At 35.4% G+C, this 14851-nt stretch overlaps 1 protein-coding gene and 1 long non-coding RNA gene across 29 annotated transcripts in view; both read left to right on the top strand.

Moving 5' to 3' along the window:
* Positions 1-14851, top strand: part of NKAIN2 (sodium/potassium transporting ATPase interacting 2) — a 1025455-nt gene that overhangs the window by 290734 nt on the left and 719870 nt on the right. The window lies entirely within an intron of this gene.
* On the top strand, positions 8949-14182 carry LOC146406038 (uncharacterized). Its single transcript, XR_014804783.1, has 2 exons — positions 8949-9773; positions 11303-14182. It is a non-coding gene; the product is annotated as an uncharacterized LOC146406038 (long non-coding RNA).

Below are 14851 nucleotides of genomic sequence, written 5' to 3'. Positions count from 1 at the left end.
ACTCATCTACTACCAGTTTGGTTACTCTTTCATTGTTCCCAAAAAATGATTTAACTCTCACCCGCTCAGTATAGTCATCTATAGTACCATTGTTTTCTGTAGCTAGTATTGGAACCTGATCAAAACATGTACAGAGAATACTCATTGAATTTAATGATATAAGGATAGTCCATAGGAAGGAAACAATATTGATATATTGATTGGCTGCATAAGATGGTGAGTTGATTTACATGTGGTACATTATTATCATTTGTTTATATTTAGCAAGAGCATCTAATAGGATTTAAATGCTAAAATCTTCTGAACTCACATTTATAATATTCTTGGGTTTATAAAATTCACAAATGCATATCTGAATATGTTATTATGCAGGTATAGACAAATATATTATTTGCCTCTTTTGTTCATTAGCATTAGAAAACTTCATTTTCATTTTTCATATGACTTTATTTTAGTAAAATGGTGGGAATGTTGCTGTAGACATTACCTGTATTACCTTTGCAAATATAGGACTGTAACCCTTTGAAAAGCATTCCTTACTTTCTCAAGAAATGTAAAATCATGGTGAAAATGTTTGCAGTTAGCTATGATATAATTTTCATTGACTATAAAATAAAGTCAGTCACCATCGGCTTCATTGATTATATATCATCTATTTCAGGACCAATTTCTTTTGAAATTACACTCAGGTTAGTTACTTTCAAGTTAATTGGTATTGTGCACTATGCTTAAGTTAAATGCAGTGCGTAGTTGTAGCCTATTTCTTCAAAGTGGGCTATCTCTAGTGATGTGAATTACCTTGAAGTCACCATTGACTGTTCATGCTAAACAGGGGGTAGAGTTAATTTAAGACAGCATATATTATTTTTATTATAAAATAAATGGTGTACTTTTATGTTGAATTTTAGCAGAAATATGGGTTATTTTGTTCAATAAGTTTAAACAAAAGAAGTAATTGATTGGGAATTTGGGGTTAATAGATGCAAATTATTGCCTTTGGAAAGAATAAGCAATGAGATCCTGCTGTATAGCAGTGGGAACTATGTCTAGTCACTTGTGAGGGAGCATGATTATGTGAGAAAATAAATGTATACATGTATGTGTAACTCAGTCACCTTGCTGTACAGTAAAAAATTGACAGAACATTGTGAACCAGCTATAATGGAGAAAATAAAAATCATTATTAAAAAAAAGTGGTTGGAAGCTTTCATAAGAAATGTGTAAACTCCCATTCCAAATGTAGAATATCTGAAAAAATGCCCAAGACATACTCTTTGTTGATCTGATGAAATTATTGCTTTATGTACTTAATGTAGAATGGGGAATTAGTGACCAAATCAATCAAAGACAGACTGTTACCAGTCAGTTGTAGCTTATGGAATATATTCAGCAGGGACTACATAATAATTTAGATCATTCTGTGGCTGTCTTTTTCCCCCCCCTTATTCATCAATTCTACTCAACAGGCATTTACTTAATATTTAGTTTGAACAATCCACCGTTCTCCCTCACAAATCAGTGCTAGTACTGTTAAGTGGACCTGAGATGTGGACTTCCTCTTAAGTTCTTTAGCATCTAGTAACTCAGTTGACATGGGAGCGTGTCTGCTGGCAGACATTGTTTTGTTTACCTTTGTAACCCTGCCAACAGAACTTCCAAATCAGAATCTTTTAAAATCTAACTTCTGTTGTATATTCAGAAAGCCACTTAACTTCGGTGGGCCAGAATCTGCCACTTATTAACTATGCATATTAATTTTCTTAGTGAAACAAGGATAAAGGTACAGCCTGCTTTTTTGTTAAAGTCACAGGACACAAAGTACTCAGCATATTGCCTGCAAGAGTGCTTGCTGAACTGTAATAATTTATTCAATGTATTTACCTATAAAATATATATATGTATATTTGTATCTCATAGTTATTTGAAGAATTGAATGATATAATGAGCTTAAGACATATATAAGAATATGCCTGGAACATAAGCTGTAAACAGATAGTAGCTAAAAACCATTATGTTATCAGATAAACATAAGTTCTTCCAATTGCACACTGCTTTAAATCTGAGTCATAACAATTTAATAGCCTATTACATTTTGAATATACTTTTGAATTGAAAATTAGTATAGCACATTGCATGATTGTTGATATGGTCTATGTGACCAAAACTCAAAAAGGCAAACAAATTGAATGTGAAATAAACATTAAATTGATTTTAAATGAAGCCTAAGCCAAGCACTATGAGGTCTAAGCAAGCTGCATGCTACATTAAAGTACCCAGACCACATTATGTTCCACCAGACCAAGTGAGTAACCCAAGGCTATGAATTAGGAGGATTATCAAAGCAGGCACATGAACATTTGAGGTTCTACCTGGAAAATGTGAGGTGTGATGGCAAAAAATCTTCCTTTAATGATAATCTAGGTTATACTTATGTTTTCATCCATATGTTTATATCAAAGAGTGTGAATGTTTAAGTGAAAGATATGAGATTTAAAAAAATATATATAGTTATGTAGAACTACCTATATAGATAATGAGAAAATTGAGTTATATATGTTAGATATACATGCATATATGTGTGTATATGTTAGATATGCATGTATATATACATATATTTGTGTGTATATGTATAATATCTGAACATTGATTTCCCATCAAAGACAGTGGGGAATCTGAAATATTTTTTCCTGCAAATGGGCTGAATGTTTAGAATAGAATATCATTATCTAATTCTGAATCATTTACTGTAAGCCAGTCACCTGCTGTTCCACAGAGGGAGAGCTTGACTGAAGCACTCTTTCCCCCTGCTAAGTATTCTCCCTGACTTGAGCCTCCCTTAGGTAATCCATTTAATATCAGGTTGCTGACTCTCACAAATAATGTTTACATCACATCACTTATTTTCGGTGGTTCCCTTTTTCATGTGCATTGAAGTCCATCCTTCCTATCTTTTGAGCTTTCATCCTCTTATACTTTTTTTTCTTTGTATCACAGCCAGATCTTCCATTCCTTCTCACCTTAGACATCCTACTTCAGTCAACAATTTCATAGGCAAACTCCTTCAGGGCAGGGCCTCTTCCATCTAATACTGTTCATATCTAACACTGTTCACAGGTTTGCAGTTTGATTTTCCTAGTATTGTGTGCTTTGTTAGTCTTAAATGTCATTTTTTTTTCTTTTTAAATACTTTAGTTTTCATGTCTTCCTGCTATATACCCTTTCACCCCAAGTACATTTTGAAGGAATCAAAGTAGCATTTACAAACTTTACATTTTGATTGCCCACATTTTACATTTTACGTCTTGCCCAAGGTTTGAGAAATTCAGAAGAACATCATTGTGGTCACTTTCATCTCAGACATAATGAGAACATGCAGAAATCATCAGAGGTTAGAAAATATATAAGCGACACTTTTCTGTAAAAGTATTTAATGATCATTATAATTTACCATCTTTTATAATCTCTTTGCTGCTGAATTTCAAAAGGTTTTAAAGGCAATATTAAAAAGATTTTCTTCTGTAGTTTTTTCCTTTATGGAAAACTATGTTAGAGATTTTTAAAAATTTATTACTATAAACTCTGCCACTACATTACTATCTTACTCAAGCTTACTTTAATCAACTTTAGAGTGACCTTGAGTAAGCTTAATTAACCTCTTTTGGTCTTTTTTCTTGATGGGGTTGGATGATAATCTAAATTCCTTTCTAGCTCTCAAATTTTGAGCCTATTTAAATACAATTCTTTTTGCATGTGGAGTTCATCTTAGTCTTACAGTCTACAGATTTGATTTACTAGAGTGAGTTATCAAGAACTGAAAAATAATCACCTGAATAGGGCTGATCTCAGTAGATATAAAACTATTAACCATTTCCATATAATCAGCCTCTATTGTCTTTAGCACTTTGGCTTGATTAAACATCCCCCCCACCCCCGTCCCTGGCCCCACAGATTTTTCTGTATATTTAATCCACTTAAATTTACATCATTGTGTTTTCTTTTATCATGACTGCTTGCAGCTTCCTGCCAGTATGAATTTTAAAGGCTTATAGTTGCTAATTCTCATCTGCTCAAATGTTATAATTGTTATGCAGATCTTAGCTGCATGATTCCTTTTGGGCATTTTTAAAAAGTTTACTTAAAATCATTGAAATTGTCCACTCTCTTCAAATCTACAAATTCAAGTGTGATTTGATATAAATGTCTACAGAAACCTGGATGGATATAAGAGTACAAAAATACATGGACAGTCCCAGGTCAAGAGAAATATGAGCCATGTATATTTTCAGATAAGAGTTTATTGTTGTAATGATGCTGCCAAAAATGTTGGGGTAAATATAATTCTGTAAGTGTGGAGCTCTGAAGGCACACTGCCTAGATTCACGTCCAGGATTCCCTATCGGTAGTTTTGTGACCCTGAGCAAAATGTCTAACCTCTAACTCATAGGATTATTATATGGGTTGAATCAAGTGATCTATGGTAAAGCAACTAAAGTACCTTGTAACATAGTATATAGTCACCTTCAACAAATGTTAGCTCTTGTTCTTATCATTAACATATTCAAATATTTTATTTCCCCAATGCATTATTTTATTTTCCTATTGCACAGCATGGTGACCCAGTTACACATACATGTATACATTCTTTTTTCTCATATTATCATGCTCCATCATATGTGACTAGACATAGTTCCCAGTGCTACACAGCAGGATCTCATTGCTTATCCATTCTAAAGGCAATAGTCTACCTCTATTAACCCCAAGCTCTCAATCCAACCCACTCCCTCCTCCTCCCCCTTGGCAACCACAAGTCTATTCTCCAAGTCCGTGACCCACATGTCCATCAACAGATGATTAGGAAAATGTGGTATATATACACAATGGAATACTACTCAGCCATAAAAAAGAACAAAATAATGCCATTTGCAGCAACATGGATGGAACTAGAGACTCTCATACTGAGTGAAGTAAGTCAGAGGAAGACAGATACTACATGATATCACTTTTATCTGGAATGTAATATATGGCACAAATGAACCTTTCCACAGAAAAGAAACTCAAATATTTTTAGAGTGATTTTTTATGTTGACAGTGGGGATGGGGATAGCATCCTTTTCACTAAAATTCATAAATATGTATTCTTTTGTATATCTGTCTAATATATGAATTTAAGTAAAAGTTTCATAGATAAATTTCTAGCAAATTTATAAGATGGGAATAATGATTATTTTCCTTTGTTTCTAAGCACCTTAAAGAAGGAGTGCAGAACTGAATAAAGAAGACTACTGTGGCTATTAAGAGGAGAATGCCTCAGCCTCACTCCTGCTACATTGCAAAAAGGCATCTCATTAAACACATCAAGAAGAAAGAATACAAAGGAAAAGGGTTTTATTTGTTTTTAGCATTATCTGTTTTCTGGAGATTTTCCTTGTCTAAAAGAAGGAGATCGAAATACAGAAATCAATGTTTATGTGGTTGTAATGGCCTGACTTTTAACTGAGAAGCCAGTCATTTGATCTATGGAACTGGATTTTTGACTTTCTCATGCTTCACCCAAAGCTGTAGGTGATCTCAGCCCATCTCATGAAAACCTTGATGCAGCCCATCTCATGAAAACGTTAGGTGGCTCACGTTACCAACGTAGCCTTAAGAAAGATTTATCTTCTCTGGTGAATAGTTATAGTACTTTGTATTTCTCCTAGCATTCTACCACTTAACAATATTATCAGAGAACTAGAGATTTTCCATTTTGGGGGGCTTATATGTCCTTTAAACCTCTCATTTCTTATCCAAATCCTGGAATATATTTCAATTAACAGTTGACATTAAAAAAAAATCGTGTAGTAATTGTCTTTACTGTTTCTTACTCCCTACAAATTCTCTCTTTGCATTGATTCCCAGGACAATCAAGATAAAAAAAGAAATCTGCAGAACTCTACACATTCGATGTTTTCCTTTGTTCTTTTGGGGTTTTTTGTTGTTGTTTGTTTTTTAATACAGGCTGTGAATAATGTCATGTCAACCCATTAGTTCCCTAAAAAACTAAGTCATGGTAGAGTAAACAATACATGTTGGCTAGGTGATTTGGAACTTTTTAACCTGCTTAGATAATGTTCAGGGTGACATAATCCATTTAATCTTATTTTATAAATATTGGGTGCTTTGTTTTATGCAGAAGTTTGTTAATAAAACATATACACGTTACATTACAGTTGGAGGTCTACAATCTTGTGCATTTTGAGTCTATATGTCTTAATAGTTCTCATTTAAAAATGTGTACATTATTTACATGGTAGTTATTTTCTGTTAGTGCTAGTGTATTGTTTTTATAAGAATCTGTGTACACTACGTTTCAAAAGTACACAAGATGGAGTTCCTGCTGTGGCTCAATGGAAACAAATCTGACGGTGTCCATGAGGATGCAGGTTCGGATCCCTGTCCTTGCTCAGAGGGTTAAGGATTTTGTATTGCCATGAGCTGTGGTGTAAGCCAGAAGCTGCAGCTCCAACTCGACCCCTAGCCTGGGAACCTCCATATGCTGCAGGTGCAGCCCTGAAAAGACAAAAAAAAAAAAAAAAAAAGTACACAAAAATAGAATCATTTAAACAGAATGTGGATTTTGCTCTTCTTTGCAACCTGATTTTAATATGACATGTACTCATTATACTCAAATGTGCATTTCATGTTCTGCATAACTTTGAGGGATATACTAGGCCTAGAGTTTTTCTGATAGTGTATTTCTCTTAGTAAGTGGAAACCTTCTATTAGATAAATTCTATGAATATACATTAAATATCTCCCTGGGGCCTCCTTTTTAATTTTATTGCTTTGTAACATCATATGAAGTGATCATATTTTTCAACAAGCTGGTTTGCATTAAACATCAAGCTTACTCATTCCCCTGGGTCCTGTTAAATATACTGCTAGAACAGCTGGGCTAATGGTTGAATATCAAAATCTAAACTTGGCATTATCTTTGTATCCACACATGCATGTGACCCTGTATATGTGTTTATCCCTGGGCCCAGGGATGTCTTTGCAGTGACTGATTTGGGAGAATGTCTTATTAACCTAAGAAGATCAGGGAAATTATTCCTCTGAGCAAGGGGCGAAGAGTGGAAAGCAAAACCGTAGGAAAACCTTGGAACAAGAAAACATTGATCTAATGAAGTGAATAATAGTTTTTACATGAATAAGTAATTGCAGCATTTCTTTGCTACTCTATTTGATTGCAAGGACTGGGGTGAAATATTACAACTATAGGATTTGATTGCATTTCCTATAATGTGACATTCTGCAAAACATTGTGCAGGACAACCAAACATTTTCAATCAAATGGAATTGTTAAAGGAGTAGGCAGTCCCTTCTCTTTCTTTAGCTTGTTGAAATCTGTCTGGCTATTCCATGGCCTAATTAGAAAAGTTATCTCTCAAATGAATTTGCATCTGGAAACAATGCTGCTTTGATGTTTTAATGAACAAGTCCATGAATGGCTCTATAGTCCTCCCTGTTCTGGGACCTTCATTCCTCACACTTAGGTCCTCCTAATTCTAAATTGTTTTTAGTTCCAGTCAAACACTATGCTGTTCTATAGCTTTGATCATATTCCTGAACATCCTTCTTATCCTCTTCTGAAAAAAAATCCTTCAAGGCCGACTCCCTGCTCATTGTCCCTAGGAATTCTTCTCTGAACTCCAGACTGGGCTGTAGATATTTTTCTTTTATCCTTTCTCTTTTTTTTTTTTACATTTTACTGATGTTCTTTAAATGAACTGTCATGTGTTTGTTTTCTTCAGTAGGCCCTGCACCTCGTAGAAGCATTTTTTATTCATATTTAAACTTTCCAAAAAATGTTGAACTGAATATGATTTAGGAAAAATAAAGTCCCTGACAAGACAACGAAATAAGAAAGCATGTTTTTGTTGCTGATAATTAATTGTACTTGAGGTTGTAGAAGCCTTCAAGATCAAGGACAACACAAGTTTCAGTGAAGTAATCTTTAGCTTTTCTTCTAAAACATGGGATGCTTTAAAATACCAGCTGAAATTAATGCAGATGTCTTTTTTAGATACTAAGCAAAATGCGATCAAGTAGATGAAAAACAATCATTTATGCTATTTGCTGGAGTTTAAGTTTATTTGTGAGTGCCCTGACTGCTCAGTTGCTAGCCATGTACAACCGACAAGTATGTTCCCTTAAATCGGAACTGTGGGCAGTAGTGCTCAGTGAGGCTAACCTACCTAAACTTCAGAAAACATGAGTTGATAACCCTTCTGACCCATAAATTGGCCACAGCTTTATGCTTTAGACACTAAATTTTAAAATGTTTTATGAAAATGTAATTGATTTACAGTGTGATAGTTTAATTGGTATAGTGAAGTGATTCAGTCATATGTGTATGTATTTACAAATACAGAGAATATTCTTTTTATATTCTTTCCATTATAGCTTATTAGAAGATATTGAATATAGTTCCCTATACTATACAGTAGGTCCTTGTTGGTTATCTATTTTATATATAGTAGTGTGTATATTTTAATCCCGAACTCCTAATTTTCATCCCTACCCCCTTCCCCTTTGGTAACCATAAGTTTGTTTTCTATATCTGCGGATCTGTTTCTGTTTTGTAAATGAGTTCATTTGTATCATCTTTTTAGATTCTACATGTAAGTGATGTAATATGATATTGTCTTCGTCTGACTTCACTTAGTAGGAGAATCTCTAGGTCCATCCATGTTGTTGCAAATGGTATTATTTCATTCTTTTTTATGGCTGAGTAGTAGTCCATTGTGTGTATATACCACATCTTCTTTATCCACTCCCCTGCCAGTGGGCATTTAGGTGGCTTTCATGTCTTGGTTATTGTAAATAATGCTTCAGTCAACACTAGGGTACATATATCTTTTCGAATTTTGGTTTTCTACAGATATATCCCCATGAGTGGGATTGCTGGATCATGTGGTAGTTATATTTTTAGTTTTCTGAGGAACCTCCTTACCGTTCGTCTAGTGGTTGTGCCAATCTACATTCCCATCAACAGTGTAGGTAGGTTCCCTTTGCTCCACACCTTCTCCAGAATTTATTATTTGTAGACTTTTTGATGATGGCTATTCTGATTGCTGTGAGATGATACCTGATTGTAGTTTTGATTTGCATTTCTCTAATAACTAGTAACATTGAGCATCTTTTCATGTGTCCTTTGGCCATCTGCATGTCTTATTTAGAGAAATGCCTATTTAAATATTCTGTCCATCATTTTTATTGTGTTTATTTTCTCAATATTGAGCTGTATGAAATGTTTATATATTTTGGATTAATCCCTCGTTAATCACATCATTTGAAAATATTGCTTCCCATCATGTAGGTTGTCTTTTTGTTTATGATTTCCTTTGCTGTATAAAAGGTTTTAGGTATATTTAGGTCTCATTGTTTATATCTGTTTTTATTTACATTGTTCAAGGAGACAGATCCAACAAAATATTGCTATGATTTATGTCAAAGAGTGTTCTGCCTATGTTTTCCTCTCTATAATATCCAGTCTTACATTTAAGTCTTTAGTCCATTTTGAGATTATTTTTTTGTATGGTGTTAGAGTGTATTCTCATTTCATTCTTTTTTACATGTAGCTGGCTAGTTTTCTCAGCATCACTTATTGAAGAGACTGTCTTTTCTCCATTGTGTATTCTTTCCTCCTTTGTTGTAGATTAATAGACCATTAATATGTAGCTTTATTTCTGGGCTTTCTATTCTTTTCCTTTGATCTGTATTTCTGTTTTGTGCCAGTACCATACTGTTTTGATGACTGTAGTTTTATATTAAAATCTAAAGTCTGATTCCTCCAGCCCCATTTTCCTTTCTCAGAGTCGATTTGGCAATTTGGGGTCTTTTGGTGTTTCCATGCAAATATAATTTTTTTTCTTCTAGTTCTATGAAAAATATCATTGGTATTTTGATAGGAATTGCCTTGAATTTAAAAATTACCTTGGAGAGTGTGGGTAGTCATTTTGACAATATTGATTCTTCCAGTCCAAGAACACAGTATATTTTTCCCTGTATTTGAGCTATCTTCAATTTCTTTCCTCAGCATCCTATAGTTTTTAGAGTACAAGTCTTTTGTTTCTGTAAAGAGGTTTGTTCCGAGGTGTTTATTCCTTTGATGCAATGGTAAATTGGATTGTTTCCTTATTTTAGCTTTCTGATATATTGTTGTTAGTGTGCAGATATGTAAGAGATTTCTGTGTGTTAATTTTGTATCCTTCAATTTTACCAAATTCATTGATGAACTCCAAGTTTTCTGGTAGTATTTTTAGGATTTTCTATTTATAGTATCATGTCATCTGCAGATGGTAGGAGTTTTATGTCTTCTTTTCCAATTTGAATTCATTTTATTTCTTTTTCTTCTCTGATTGCTGTGGTCAAACACTAATTTTTTAAACTCTGACATATTTTATTTGTACAAATTTATACAGGACAACTATCGAGTGAAAGAAGTCTTACTGCAGAATGACCTAATTAGTCTGGTTGGCAAGAACAGGGAAATGGCCTGTAGAGCTTATACTTTAAGCTGAGTTCTGCTATTTGAGATATAATTTGGCATTTCTACATCTGGCAGAGGGGTGGACTATACTATCATTTTTCTTCCTGGGTTCATCACCTGGAATTGAGGAATGATTTGACTGAGTCCTTGAGTCACTGGGGAATTGAGACCAAGGGGACCCTGGAAGAATGTTAACCTGGTGAAAGGAAAAGGGAATGTTTTAGCAAAGTGCAGGGAACATACATCCTGAAAAAGATGTTTATGTTGTCTACAGGGTTTCAATGTTGGTTAATTATTTCCTGACAATTAATATGCATTTATTAGAGTTTAAGGATTACAAAGCATAATTTCCCATATTACTTAATATGAAATATATGTAAGCTCCTTGAGAATAGGGGCTGTGCTTTGAGTTTCTTACGTAGGAGGAATGCCTCAATAATTCAACTATTGTAAACAAAATAGAGAGTAGCCTCAGAATATACTCCTGAGGAATATATCACACAGTGTATTTCCAGTTAGTGTCAATAACATGCATTTCACTGGTTTCAGAGGAAGGGATTTCCAGGTGATCTGGTAAGAATTGGCAGTCCAATTAGTTCTTTAGTGAAGTTAAAGAAGTTATGTCACCAGAAAAAGAAATATATTCCCCTTTATTATTATATTTGGAGGGAATATAGCTAGATCCTTTTTTTTTTTTTTTGTCTTTTCTAGGTTCCGCACTCATGGCATATGGAGGTTCCCAGGCTAGGGGTCTAATCAGAGCTGTAGCTGCCAGCCTATGCCAGAGCCACAGCAACATGGGATCCAAGCCGCATCTGTGACCTACACCACAGCTCACAGCAATGCTGTATCCTTAACCCACTGGGCAAGGCCAGGTATCAAACCCGCAACCTCATGGTTCCTAGTTGGATTCGTTAACCACTGAGCCATTACAGGAACTCCCATAGCTAGATTCTTATAGGTGGAAGGTGAAACAACTGCTAAAGTTGTGCTTACCCTATTGCTTTGTCCCATCATAAAAGCAAACTGGAATAAATATAACTTTCTGTTTTTGGAGAACTAGAGGATATTCGAAATGATATAGTTCCAGTTTAATTATTAAAAAGCTAGAAGAAAAAGTATGCCTTTTTGAAGAAAAACACTCATATAGTAAGCGGTATGTTTATACTTTTATGGCTCTAAACACAAGATAAAGCATTGATTAATATGTAGCATACCCTTTTGAGATGTTATCTCATTTAATTTCTACAATAATGTGAAGTAGAGATATTAATGTTATCTTTTCTAACATTTATAGGTTGCATATGTCAGAGATTTAAGTAAGGTTAGTCATTTTTACACTTCGAAATGTTAAGAATTAAATTTGAACTTAGGTTGCCTAACTCCAAAGCATAGATGTTCCTTTCATCACCAAATTACACTCTCTTTAAACAGGAAGAAACCCACAGGATATCCATGCATTGGATTTGACACTTTCCTTAATTATAGCTGCCAAGTTTAAGGCATTGTTCAGGCTTTTCAGCTTTTTATTCATTTATTTTTATTTTTTTACTTTTTAGGGCCACACCTGTGACATATGGAAGTTTCTGGGGGCTAGGGGTCCAATCAGAGCTGCAGCTGCCAGTGTATGCCACAGCAACGTGGGATCTGAGCCATGTCTGCGACCTACCACATAGCTCACAGCAACGTGAGAACCGTAACCCACTGAGTGAGGCCAAGGATCGAACCTCATCCTCATGGTTACTACTTGGGTTCATTACCACTGAGCCACAGTGGGAACTCCTGCAGTTTATTATTTTTATAAACCTTGAGTCAAATATTTTCTTGCTCAATAAACAGCTGTATGAGATAAATGCCATTAAAAAGCTTGCTAGAAGGGAATAAGATGAAAACAGTCGTTCTAGTGGCAGAGTGAGGTTGGGGCAGAATTTTGCTTCCCAGAAGATATTTGGCAGTGCTTAGGAATATTATTGACTGTCACAGAGTATGTAGCAAGGGTAGGGGGGATAGGTTGGGTGGAACTACTGTCATCTGGTGGGTGAATCTTGGGAAAGCTGCAAAATATCCTATAATGAACAGGATAGGCCACAGCAACAAAGAATTCTTCAACTCAAATGTCAGTAGTGCTGATGTAGAAAAACTGGGTTAAAGCCCTTGTGTAGAACCTACATATTAGCAGATTCTTTTTTTTTTTTTTTTTTGGTCTTGTTTGCTTTGATTTGAATTTCTTTTGGGTTGAAAGATCAGTTACTACCAGTATTGCTGCCTTCCAGGGATACTGATCATCTTCTAGAAGAGACATCTTAATTTTTAAAGACCTTCATTCTTGTGATTGGATTTTAAATTAAGTGCAAGTTAAAGAAATGTTCTTTCACGTGTTAAAATTGAACATGGTTTATTCCTTACTGCAGAAATTTTTTCCTCATTCACTATCTGACAAAGCCACTTATTGTTTCTCATAAGATTTCCTGATCCTTGAGACATAAAGGGATGCTTGAGTGCTCCCTTTGAATTAGCAGATTTTTGAATGTATGCAGGACAAGTAATGAAGTTAGAAAGTAATTTAAATCTAAAAAGAACATTATTAATGAAGTTTATGTAGAAGGAAAATGGTTTGGAAGTTACTGTTTTTTAGAAAAAAAGCAGTCATGTTGTGTTTGAAAGTGAAGATATATAGCATTTATTTTTGCCTTCCAAATATGTGTAATTCCTCTCATTGATATATATGGAATTTACCAAACATTTATTTAATGCCTAGTATTTATAAAGAGCCAACAGACACAAGTTTAACACCATCTTCTAATGGTAGAATAGCAGCAAATAGAATAGTTTATGTGACCGTTAATAAATACCTGTAAATAGAGGCAGAGCTCTTTAAGAAGTGATTGTATAAAATAAGTGGTTTTTTGTCATGCATTTGCCTCGTGTGCTGTTGCCAGAAAGTGACGATAAAAGTCTTTTGCTGCTATATGGATGTTGATGGCACAACATGACAATTTAATTAGACAGTTGTGCTTTTTTTGGAAGGAACCAGGAAACTCAGCTGCAGGCTTCTGATAGTTGTAGGGCCCCTGAACTTCTGGCTCCTTCCTGTCTTTTGGAATCTTCCCTTTCTAAGGTCACTGACACCATCCCCCTACTAAACACACACACACACACACACACACATATGCACACGCACATGCACACACACACACACACACATACACACACACCTCTGGCCTATGGATTACAACTTCTGCTTTCTGCCCGGTGTCACAAAACTTCCCAGAGATAAAAGAGAACAAAGAAGCTGCTGCCTTCTTATGATTTGGGGTGGGGACAAAATAAGGGAAGGAGACAATAAGGTTATAGCTGAATGAAACATCCTGCCATAGACGATATATTTGCTGGGACAGCAGAATTGCTCACATTTTACATTAGTTTTTTTCTACCCCATTGACATGATAAGATCTAACCTGATGCCATCCAATTATTATGTGATATCCCAGAAATGCAGAGTAAAGCCACGTATGTATTTCAAAAAACAATGAGTTGATGAGGCCAAGGGTTAGGAGAATTGATCTAAGAGACCATCATATGGCCACCTAGGTATTGAAGTAGATAGGAGTAATCCAGCCATCTAGAAATCTGAGAAAAAAAGAAAAAGATAATCATCCCTGAAAGCTGATAATCTCTGAATATCTGCCAAACGCCTGAGGAAAAGTTCTGGAAGAATCTGGCTTCAGACCTAAACCCAGCCAGGATGTATTGGTCATCATTCCATTTTAGGCTGCAAGCTGTCAGGAGGAAACTATTGTTTAGACTTGCTCCACGTCCTCGAGGAAAGCATAAACGTCCAATTAGCTAGGTCTTTGCTGGCGCAGAATGTCGGGGTCACCTTTTCTACTAATTTCTTGGTGTGCTTCTTGACAGATCTTTTTTTTTTTTTTTTTTCCTATTTACTTTACTTCACCGGGACTGTGGACCAACCTGCCTTTCAGTTTGTTGTGATGGGACTAAAATGTGTCTGAGTGTCCTAACATGAGGGCACGGGGGATGGGATGTGAACTAAGATGTAATGCAGTGTCCCGGGGCAGCAACTTACCAAGTGGTGTGGTCATAGGTGCATGTAGCAGAAAGGAAGTGGCTGATTTATGGCGAGTCAAGCTGACCTGGGTTGAGGTCAAGCACAGATGAGCTCTCAAGCACAGGGGACAAGTGCGTATAGGTAAGCTGGGTGGAAACCTAGTCACCAAGGCAGGATGAGGACGAAAGAAAGACGGCTTGGCCTCAGAGCCTACAGCCACCAGGCAGTCTTGGCTCAGGTTCTGTGGG

Source organism: Sus scrofa, chromosome 1 (genome assembly GCF_054392235.1).
Source record: "Sus scrofa isolate SSC_HxYL_T2T_F1_AM1 chromosome 1, Sscrofa_HxYL_maternal_Yorkshire_Landrace_v2.0, whole genome shotgun sequence".
Lineage (NCBI taxonomy): Eukaryota > Metazoa > Chordata > Mammalia > Artiodactyla > Suidae > Sus > Sus scrofa.
The sequence above is the reverse complement of the archived record's forward strand: the minus strand, read 5'-3'. Positions and strand labels throughout refer to the sequence as shown.